This window comes from Pygocentrus nattereri, chromosome 2, assembly GCF_015220715.1.
Source record: "Pygocentrus nattereri isolate fPygNat1 chromosome 2, fPygNat1.pri, whole genome shotgun sequence".
In the NCBI taxonomy this organism is placed as follows: Eukaryota; Metazoa; Chordata; class Actinopteri; order Characiformes; family Serrasalmidae; genus Pygocentrus; species Pygocentrus nattereri.
In genome coordinates this window covers 11,191,767-11,201,604 of record NC_051212.1, presented here as the reverse complement: position 1 = coordinate 11,201,604, position 9,838 = coordinate 11,191,767, and the positions used below count along the sequence as shown (strand labels likewise).

The 9,838-nt window shown below is 36.5% G+C and overlaps 1 protein-coding gene across 1 annotated transcript in view; it reads left to right on the top strand.

Moving 5' to 3' along the window:
- Nucleotides 1-5,566: 5,566 nt before the first annotated feature.
- Nucleotides 5,567-9,838, top strand: part of LOC108413049 (alanine aminotransferase 2-like) — a 46,292-nt gene continuing 42,020 nt past the window's right edge. Inside the window, exon 1 of the mRNA XM_017685363.2 lies at nucleotides 5,567-5,670. The gene's annotated coding sequence lies outside the window, so the exon portion shown is untranslated. The remainder of the gene's footprint in view (nucleotides 5,671-9,838) is intronic.

Genomic DNA, 9,838 nt, shown 5'->3' with positions numbered 1-9,838 from the left:
CTCACTAGTACATTTCCCTCTCTATCCTTTATCAGCCTAACCTGCTGTACATCCTTTCCAGCTCTATCTCTCTATTTAGCCAAAAGATACAAGTCCTTTACTCCTTCTTTACTGTCCAGCCTCTCATACAGCTCATCATAGGCCTGAGCCTTTGCCTTTGCCTTCATTCTTTTCGCTATGCGACTAGCCTCACAGTATTCCTGCCTCCTTCCTTCATCTCTCTGGTTATCCCACTTTTTCTTAGCTGCCTTCTTATTCTGAATACTCTCCTGGACTTCCTCATTCCACCACCAACTTTCCTTGTCTTCTTTCCTCTGACTAGATGAAACACCCAACACATTCTTGCCAGTTTCTCTCACCACCTTAGCTGTATTTTCCCAGTCCTCAGGTAGCTCCTCACTGCCCCCAAGGGCCTGTTGCAATTTTTCCCTGAACTGCCTGCAACCATCCTCCTCCTTCAGCTTCCACCATCTAATCTTTGGCTCTGTCTTCACTCTCTTCCTCTTCTTTGTTTCTAACCTCATTCTACAGACAACCAACCTATGCTGCCTTGCTACACATTCCCCTGGCACCACTTTACAATCTACAATCTCCTTTAGGTGGCATCTCCTGCTAAGGATATAATCCACCTGTGTGTCACCCTGTGTTCTTCCCTCTTCTGACAATACGTGTTCACCACAGCCATTTGCATTCTCTTTGCAAAATCTACAACCACCTGACCATCCACATTTCTGTCTTTCACACCATACATACCCAGCACCTCTTCATCCCCTCTGTTCCCTTCACCAACATGTCCATTGAAGTCTGCACCAATCACCAATCTCTCCTCTCTAGGGACACCATCTACCACTTCATCCATCTTACTCCAAAATTCCTCTTTCTCCTCTAACTGACAACCAACCTGTGGTGTATATGAACTGACCACATTCAAAATTACACCATCAACCTCCAACTTCAGGCTCATGATCCTGTCTGACACTTTCTTTACATCCAGAACACTTTTCCCAAGCTGTTCCTTTAGGATTATCCCTACTCCATTTCTCTTCCTCTCTACACCATGATAGAACAGTTTGAATCCACCTCCAATGTTCCTGGCCTTGCTTCCTTTCCATCTGGTCTCCTGGACACACAGAATATCTACCTTCCTTCTCTCCATCATGTCTGCAAGCTCTCTGCTTTTTTTTTTTTTAAAGAAACTTTATTTTAGCAAAAAGTATAACAGTTTACAATTAACAAACAAACATCATCATTACATACAAAATATCAAAACAGTTACAGACTTTTTATATTTTAAAAGGTCAGAAAGTCCCATTTCTTACCTTCCTGTTTTTTTGTATCGATAGTCCTTCTTCTTTTCAGTTCCCGTATAATTTGACTAAAAACAACATCACTTGACACAAAAGCTTGATCAATCGTCATTCTCGTTCTTGTTTTCCACAGTTGACTTTTTACAATGCAAATGATTAGCCATAATAATTCCTTTTGTTGTTTTGGGAGAGAGTTTCCAAATAATCCATATGCTATTGTCTTCATATTCATTTGTATATGTATATTTAAGCTTTGTAATTTATTCCATGTTTCTTTAGATCTATACCAATCAAATAAAAAGTGTTCTAAAGTTTCTTCAGCGTCGCAGTTTGGCATGGGACATTTTATAGTCTTTACATAGCAGCTCCACCTGACTACAGTTCTTACGGGTAGTCTCCTAACAGAGATTAACCACGATACATCTCTCAGATTTCCTGATAGAAGTTTATTGTTAATATTATTGCATGCGTCTTTATATTCATTTGGTTGTAAATCTTTGTAAATAATCATATTACCATAAATAGAGTTACATATTAGTTTATATATTTCTTTACTATGATCATTTATCCAGTTTATATTGAGATGTTTATGTTTTGCAATAAAATCTGAATACAGTAATTTAAAATATGGGAAATTGGATCTGTGGCCTCCTCTCTTTTCTTTCCAGTTTAATTTTCCTACCCAGGCTGCTTGTCTGTGAATGCCCCCTGCAATAACTTTGCAGGCTGCAACTTTAGTTTTGATTGCTAGGTCTATTGCTCCTAGACCTCCGAACTCAGTGCTTTTAAATAAAATATATCTTTTGGTCACTTCTCTTGTGGTGTTCCATATAAAATTACAACAGATTTTATTTAGTTTTTTGGTCCATTTATCTGTAGGAGGAAATATAGAAGTTAAGAACATTATTTTAGGTATTATATACGTTTTAGTAACATTTATTCGGGTTTGGTAGCTAAAATTATGATTTTTAAACTTACCTATTTCATCTTTTATTTCTTTTTCTTTTTGTTCCCAGTTAAAATCGACACATCCTTTATTATTCAAAAATATTCCTAAGACTTTCATATTTTCTTTTTCTAAAACATTAATTGGGAATTTTTTACTTTCATCTCCAATCCATAGACACTCTGATTTCTCTATATTTAATTGTGCTCCAGACACTTGTTCATATTCTTTAAAATGATTTCTTATTATGTCAAGTTCAATTTGTGATTTAATAAATACAGTAACATCATCTGCGTACGCTGTTATAATTATGTTTTTATCTCCAATATTAACTCCTTTTAATCTCAAGTCTTGTTTTATTTTTAGAATCAAAGTGTTAATGGCTAAGATGTAAAGAGCTGCACTAAGAGGACATCCCTGTTTTACTCCTCTACAAATTTTAAACTGGTCTGTCAAACTCCCATTGACATTAACCTGCACCTTGGAGTCAGAGTATAAACATTTGATCATATTAATACAATTTAAAGGGAAACCATACATTTCCAGAACTGCCCATAAATATTCTCTCGACACATAATCAAAAGCTTTTCTTTGATCCAGAGCTACAACATAAAAGGACTGTTTGTTTTTATCACACACAAGTTCTCTTAAAGTGCTCAAATTGTCCCACATCCGTCTTCCTTTAACGGAGCACGTCTGTTCTTCTGTGATGACGTCATCCAGAACCTCATGTAGTCTGTTCATAATGATTTTAGCAAAGATTTTATAGTCCAAGTTATAGGCAGATGCCTCCAGTTATTAATGTCCCTTTTATCCCCTTTTTTATACAGCAGTGAGAGCACACCTTCATAAAAACTGTTGTACATAAAACCCTGTTCAACTCCCTCATTATACACCTGTGTTAATAAATTGCTCAAATCACACGTATTTTTACTATAAAATTCTGCTGGAAAGCCGTCTTTACCTGGACATTTCTTAAGATTTAATTGTTTTATTGCTTCATTGACTTCTTTTTCTAAAATTTTATCACCTAAGTGTTCCAAATTATTATTATTAAATTGGATGTTTAAAAATTTGTTCATCATATTTTTGTCTATTTTAATTTCTTTGTACATTTCTTCACACAAGGTTCTAATCACCTTTCTTATCTCTTTTGGATCCACTATAACGTCACCATTAGCATTAAATATTTCCTGGATGTAAGAATTTTCTTTTCTTGTTTTATACAGAGACATAATTTTTTCATTGTTCTGGATTTCTTCAGAGTTAGCTCCAGCTAAAACCTGAATATTATTATATATATTTTTATTCATTAAATCAATATTTTCTTTAAGATGTGCCAATTCGTTATTTTCAGATTCAGTTCTTATCTTTTTGCATTTTAAATCAATATATTGTCTTATCATAGAATCATATCTTTTATTATTATCTGAATTAATTTTCCGAGATTTTATTTTTAGGAAATCTTTAATTTGTATTTTTAAGGTTTCCCATAAGTCTCTATTATTTCGGGCGAAAATTCCAAGAGATTTTATTCTATTAATTTCAGATTTTAACTCTAATAAGACATAGTTATAATTTAATATATTTATATTTAATTTCCAATAGTTATTTTTTATTTCACCCTTCAAATTAAGTTTACATATTACAGTCAAATGATCAGAATTTAATAGCATTTTAGTTTCATATGAGCACACTTCGATTTCATTGTTTATATAAATTCTGTCAATACGACTGTTACATGTAGAGCTAAACCTTGTAAAATCTATTTTATTAGGGTAAAGAATTCTAAAAGTATCATTAAAGTTTTGTTCGTGCATCATGGATTTTAGAAAGACGCCTTCCCGGCGTATTTCACACGGTTTATTGGTAAGTCTATCGTTCTGGTCTGTAACTGTATTAAAATCTCCACATACAATAACACAAAAACCTACACATAATAACACTTTAAGTTCTTTAAAAAGCTGCATTTTCCTTGAGCTGTATATATATTAATAATTCTAATTTTTTTAGTTTTATAAAAACAATCCACATAGATCAATCTTCCTGGGATTAATTCCCTATAGTTTGTAATTTTAAACAGTTTGTTATAAAATAAAACACCTAAACCATCAGCCTTACAATCTCCAATAGAGAAAAAAAGAGTCCCCTCTATTCCATCTATTTTTAACATCCTCTATGTCTCTATGGGTTGACAACCTTGTTTCTTGTATACACAACACCTCTAATTTTTCATGACTTAATATTTTCAATTTACTTTCTCTAATAATCTTTGATTGTATACCTCTGACATTACAAGTAGCGATGTTAAGGAGGACAGAGGTCATACAGATTTAAAGTCATCTCTTTTTATTCTTTTCAGTAATTGTCCTACCTTCAGTCCCAGGTAGAGTCTTCCTTTTTCTTTCATTTGTTGAGTTCCCATCTTCATCTTGATCCATGTCTCCAGCAGTTGAAATCATCGAAGTTGAAGAAGATGAGGATGTAAAAGTTGAAGAAGAAGAGGATGATGACAGGGATGAAGATCCTTCCTCCTTGTCCATGTTCCTTTTGCTATTTGAATCATCCCCACTATCGCTCTCGGATGAGATGCTGATGTTGATGGGGGTCTCTGTTGTTGCTCCACCCACACAGCTGTTACTTGTGTCCAGAAGGTCTTCTTGTTCATCCTCTTGGTTGTTCACCTTCACTTGGCTCATTTTCTTAATGACTGCTGGAACACTTTTTTTATTTAAAGGTTTTATTTAAAGGCAAGCTCTCTGCCTTTACCAGTCATTGTCCCTATGTTCAGAGTCCCTACTCTGACCTCCACACTCCTGCCTTTCCTTCTCTCTCACTGTTTTCTAACCTGCCTTCCTCCTCTCCTCTTTGATGGTCTTCGACCTACAGTAGTCCAATTTCCACCGGCACCCTGCTGGTCAACAGCACCGGAGGCGGTCATTGTTAACCCGGGCCTCGACTGATCCGGTATGGCAATCATATTTGTGACCTGCATGATAGTTTTGGCACAAGTTTTATGCTGGATGCCCTTCCTGACGCAACCTTCACCATTTATCCGGGCTTGGGACCGGCGCCAGAAGTACACAAAATACACCCCTAATGGCTGGTTTCAAAGTCCGGGCTTAAATACTAGGCTAAATAGGTCAATCAATACAGGTGTGTGTAATCAATAATCAGGGGATTGCAAGCGCTGATAGTTGCGCAAGCGATTGTCCACAGTCATATAAACTCCACGTGCTGTCCAGGGGTCATTTTTGTGGCCTGACTGGACGTTCCTACACTTGTTGTCAAGCCTTTCCTCCATACCAACATAGTCTGTTGTCAAAGCGATGCTAACGTTCTTCTCATGATTACCAAGATGGGTCACATTGCATTGGCTTGGCTGTATCAGTGGTTCCTGGTCTGAGCCTCATTATGGTTGGTACTCTTTTTTGTTTCTTCTCACCCTTGGTCTCGTTCCGGTGGTTGATTAAATGATCTAGTCTGATGGCTAGTGTGATAAGTTGATCTAGTTTCAGATCATCATCATCTTTACATGACAATTCACTTAATATGTCCACATTGAGTCCATGGCGAAACATGACCAAAAGGGCTGCCTCGTTCCAGCCACTGCTAGCGGCGAGAGTTCTAAACTAATGAATAGTCAACCACAGAACGACTTCCTTGACGTAGTTTCATCAAAAGCATTCATTCAGCTCAGCTTCACTTTGTAGGGATGATTAAACACCGTTCTGAAGTCCTTGATAAACTGTTTATATGAGAGATGGTGGATCTCAGCCCAGCTAGCGGTAGCCTTTTCTAAAGCCTTATCGGCTAGTCTAGAAACTATAAAAGCAATTTTCAATTGATCAGAGCTAACGGGAGTGTTATCAAAAAATACTGAGCACTGAAGCAGAAACCCTCTACATTTATCAGGGTACTTACGTACTGGGAAAACAACATCGAAGGGTTCAGCTGACATGGTAGAAATCCCTGAACTGACTGGCGGTTCAGCTACGTTCATGCTTTACAGTTGGCGCGTCAATCCTCTTACACTGGTTACTAGTTGTGTCAATTGAGCCTGCTGTTCAGCTTGTTGATTAGCGATGGACTCAGGTGAATGAGTCACTCCGGACAGGACCTGTTGGTGTCGTCCCAGAAGTTGTCCCTGTTCCGTCAAAGCCTATTGAAAGGCTTCTGGATCGTGATAGGTGCACGAGCGATTGTCCACATTCATGTGATCTCCTGACACATTCTGGGAAATGGCAACCGACTCTGCCTGAGATGTGACACCAGAGTTTTGTTTTGTATTATGCAGATTGATCATGAACTTTCAAAAATGCTATCTTAAAAATAAATGAACAAATTAATAAATCATAATAAAGCTTGTATAGGGGTTGATATGCCCAAATCTGTGGTTAGTATGTCTAGGTGTAGGAATATTGAAAAGGTAGGTGCGCTGAATTAATATTTCTGAACCAGGTTAAACAAGTTTTAACTGTTGGTAAAGTTACTTAACATTAGCTAGTTGCTAAGCTAGCTTATCTGGCATAACATGTACCAACATAAAAAAGCGTGAGATATTCAAGTGAGTTAATGTATTTTTTTTTAATCAAATGTCATTATAAAATAGTTGTTTTGTTAGTACCGTACCACTTCTGTGACAATGTTCATTTCAGCTAGGTATGGGATTCAATCTATATAGCTACAATCTATATAGCTATAAATGGGTTGTACAACGTAATGAAAGTACCAAACTAACCATGTATTTCGATTAGTAATTTTTTCGCTTTAGAGATTACTTTAATATGTTCTAACCTTATTTTGGGAATGATACACTGAGCAGAGTGCTAGCTTGTCACAGGTTCATAAAAACCATTAGAGCAGCTGTCAGTGGTAACCTCACTGAAACAGATCTTGTAGAGTTCTTGGCACCAAAGCCTCCCCATAGGATCCAGTCACAAGACTTCTCTCAAGACTAGATGACACTGTGGAGGAACTGTTCCACTGTTCCATTTTTCCTAACCGTCTTCCTTCCTTAGTTTTCACTTCCAAAGAAAATTAATTAATTAAGTAAATAGTTAATTAATACATTTATTCTTGTTATACTTTCTAGCTTTTTCTATGCTTCTTAGATGCTTTTGGCACTGTCACATGCTAACAAGCCATCCCTGTGCAGGTGTGGACCATTACAGAGTAAGTATAGACAGTATATAAGCACAGTAAAGAAAACTGGAGCTCTGCACTTCTAATATTTACAGTGTTGTAAAAAAGTGTGCACCCCATGAACAAAATTTATCTTTTTCAATATATGTGCATGTGTAGATGTTTGTTCATCATTTCAAAAATACTAATAGATAAAAATCACTTAATAAAATCACATTTTTATAGTGTTTAAATCAACAGGAATATACAATCGGCTCTATAAATATTTAGACACCATCAAAACTATTGTTATTTTAGCTGTCTACCATGGCAAATTGTAGTTGAAATTACATGATACAGGTTTCAGAACTCATAGGTACTCTCAGCTTTAATTTGAAAGTGTTTATGAACAATGTGAACAGTGTGAAACATAACTGCAATCATTTCCACACATTGCTGGTGATGTATGTGGGTTCGGGTAGTCATTGACTGCAAAGGATCTCCAACCAGGTTTTAAAAGTTAGTTTAATGTATGATTGTTACTTTGTTACAGCCCCTAAACTAGGGGCCTATGGATACAAATGGCTTTATTTCTTACTCTGCTCACCTGATTTGCCCTCGAATTAAAACTCAAAGTCTGCAATTTGACCTCAAATTCATTATATAAGTTTAACTCCAGCCAAAGTTTAAATAACATAACATTACATAACTTTGTCAACATCCAAATATTGACAGACCTGATAGAATATCTAAGTTGTTTTGTTGCTTTCTGCAATGATTTTACTGAACTCTTTCACATTTGACATATAGCGCATTGACGTCTCTTGTTTGGGTGCTGGATCAATTGGGATCAGTGGTAAAGGTAAACTGCCTGGATATTAGAAACTTTGGAGGTAAACAGGATTTATGTCAAATGAGAATGGAAATGGTTTCTGATCTTTCCAAACTCATAAAGGATTAAATTCAAGTGTCCACCGACTGTCATTATCTTCCTTAATTCAACTGGTGCCACAATTTTCTTATCACATCTTGCAAATTTTGTCTAAGTAATTTGCTCCTGAGATATCACCGGTAAGATGCACTAAAGGAGGCAGGAGACCAGATGGTTGCTGTATGGCTGCATTTTTGGGCATATTTTCATATCCTTATCTACCCAGAACATCAGACGTTCCTGAGCTTTGCCAGCAAAGTGTGTGTGTGTGTAATTCCTGTCTTTTCCTTCACAAAGTACACTTTGTCAGAAGGACCTCAGAGTCATGAATCATTGGATGACTAAGAGCATATTAGTCAATCAGGGATCAGACTATAGCACATACAGCTGCAATGGTAGCCTCTTTCAACCAGGAGAGGAGTTAGCCAGCCCCTTGCCCAGTAGATCACATTGTTAACCGTTGGACTCTGGGATGATGGTGGCATAGTTAAGCCTCCTGTAATGTTCAACTGTAAGGAACCACAATAATGTTCCAGGGTCAACCTGACCCGATGCATGTTTAACCATCTGAAAGTAGTTAAAATATTTTCTCCATCTTTTGCTCAGTTAATATTTATTTAATCAATATTTAATAATTAATTCATTTTTTAATAATTAATTCATTCATCTTATTTTCTTTAGACTTTTTCAACATTTCTGACACATTTTCTATGATGGGATTTTCACATTATTTGGCTCTAAGGTAAAATAACTTAGATAGGCAAACATAAATCTTGTTTAAACATTTTTCTTACATTTTTAAAGAAATCATAGTGATAATGGCCTTTGCCTGCAGTTAGTATTATAATCAAGTGCAAAGATTGTTAGTGTGAAGTGAAAATCCTAATACCTAACCATTTTAGACTTTAAATCTAAGCTTTAAATTGTCCCATTGATAAAAGTTGGCCTCTGCTCTAAACTACAGAACAATAGATAGAGTGTTGAGTGTACATTTCCAGTGGAGGGTGACACATATGATGTCACAATGTACATATGATGTCACAACGTCACAGTAGATGGAGTGTTGAGTGTACATTTCCAGTGGAGGGCGACACATATGATGTCACAATGTGCATAGACTTGTATGGTGGAATCTTCACACAGTCTAAATTGCACCTGATGTCTTTCATCATCACATTCACACAAACCAACCAACATCAGCTGCTTGAGCCAAGACTGCATTGGCTAATCGTAGCTGTAGATATGGATGTCTCATAAGTGTATGGGGCAAGGCCCTGTGGAAAAATAAGGACAACCTGAACTAGGCTACAGAATAATTTCTTGGCCCATTATGTATGTAGCACAACAGTTCAACAAAGATAAATTTAAGGACTTCAGGACTACAATGTTACTCATATAAACATCTTAGAACTTGCATCTTAAATCTATTTCTTTGGTTCCTGAATTCTCAGTGAACTCAGAATTCGAAGGGTGAGGTGATGCATTTCCATCACTCCTGCATCCACATTTGAAATCTGCATCACCAGTATA